The sequence below is a fragment of the Athene cunicularia genome (genome assembly GCF_003259725.1).
Source record: "Athene cunicularia isolate RWA chromosome Z unlocalized genomic scaffold, athCun1 chrZ_part1, whole genome shotgun sequence".
Classification (NCBI taxonomy): Eukaryota; Metazoa; Chordata; class Aves; order Strigiformes; family Strigidae; genus Athene; species Athene cunicularia.
Window position 1 is genome coordinate 35,994,024 of NW_020799142.1, and position 1,875 is coordinate 35,995,898.

A 1,875-nucleotide genomic window follows, 5' to 3' on the forward strand; every position below is an offset into this window, starting at 1 on the left:
AAAAAAAAAAAAAAAAAAAAAAAGATGCACAAAGCTCCTGGTAAAGGAAAAAAAAAAAAAAAAAATATCAAGCCAAGTCATGTGTAGAGCAAACCACAGCCCAATAGTTTGAACAAAAGAGAAAATGCCGGGGAAAGACTCATGCATATCTGATACCGAAGGAAAGCCAGGGTGTGACTAACATACTGGAAAAGTGTTTTCCTCTTCGTGCAGAGATTGCCCCAGCAAATTCTGTCAAGGTTACAAAGACCTTGCGCTGAGGTTTCTGTAAAGGAACAGCTGTCTACAAACAGACTTGCAAATGCATCTCCATATTTTATTTTTTTTTTAATTTTTTTTCCCCTCTCTTTTAATTTAAACCTTTAGCAGGACTCATTTATTTCAACAGTTCCCTGCCGTTAACATCAAGTGTAGCTCCTTCCCCTCTGCCACTTCAGAGATTTCCATAATAGAAGAGTTTCCTCTAATGGCATCTTCAGCACCCGGTTTAAAAAAATAATAATCACGGAGATGAGAGCACACTCCACTTCATTAAACGTGACAATCACATTCCTCCACGCAACGGTTGGTCTCCCGGAATTCATTCTGTCTAATCCACCTACCCATACTCTGTTTAACCTCTCAACGCAAACAGTGAATTTTGTTGGAGCACAGGAAGAGGAAAAAATGATTTTTGGTCATCCCACTAAGGCTCCAGGAATAATAATAATAAAAAAAAAAAAAAACAAAAAACAAAACAAAACCAAAAAAAACCCCCAACTTTTTCCTTCTCCAGTTAAACCCCTCCAAAAGATTAGCTGAATAAATTCGAATGTTGGAAAGCAGTTCCAACTCCGCTGTCTACAAATCTTAAATTTAATTTTTTTCCAATTTTATTTTTTTTTGTTTTATTCGGTAAAAAAATATCAAATTTTATTCACTTCAACTTAATTTCATTTTTACCAATTAAATGAAAGTATTTGAGCATAAATCAACTCCATCAAACATTTTTTGGAACTCTCTCTCACTGAACATTTATTCTCTCTGCTGGGCTGAGCTCACTTTCTGGGCTGAGCTCACTTTCTGGGCTGAGCTCACTTTTCACCCAGGGCAGGGTCAGGCTGGCTCTGAGGAAGGATTTCTGTGCAGAAGGGGCTGTTGGGCGTTGGAATGGGCTGCCCAGGGCAGGGGGGAGTCCCCGGGATCCCTGGAGGGGTTGAAGAGTCGGGCTGAGCCAGCGCTGAGGGATCTGGGGGAGTTGGGAACGGTCAGGGGGAGGCTCATGGTTGGGCTGGAGGAACTTCGAGGGCTTTTCCAACCCAGAGGATTTTGTGATGTCACATTATCTGAGTAGCCTTAAGTTTTCCCAAGTCATTCTGCGTGCCTGTCTCTAACCCATTTAACTCCAGTAGTAAGTTCATACTTATTTTCAGGAATTCCTCTAAGGCACTGCAGAGGCTCAGGCCCAGGGACACCTTGCTCAATCCAGTGATGATTCCCAAAACCATCACCTTATGACGCTAACCAATTTTTAAAAGCCATTAAACACACACGGTACTGACAGGGAACAGTGGTTATGTTTTGAACGAGAACGCTGGGCAGCTCCAGCCCAGCACCTTCCAGGCCCCAGAGCCCACGGGGCGCTCTCCACTGATCAAACACGTAACCGCATCGAGGAAGAGGATCAGGTTGATTTCCACAGAGCCCTCTCGGCAGCTATTATATCTCTTAATTCTCTTAATTCATTATGAACTGATACCTATGTCAGATTGCCTCCCCATCGCCTCTATAAGCCAAGTTGGTTGATACTTTCCAAAGTTGCTCGCTTGCCATTTTTTAACATTAGCAGAACAATATATATATATATATATATATATATATATATATATATTTTTT

The 1,875-nt window shown here is 41.3% G+C and overlaps 1 protein-coding gene across 1 annotated transcript in view; it reads right to left on the reverse strand.

Moving 5' to 3' along the window:
- The window catches only part of DCC (DCC netrin 1 receptor), a 260,983-nt gene that overhangs the window by 177,833 nt on the left and 81,275 nt on the right, over positions 1-1,875 (reverse strand). The window lies entirely within an intron of this gene.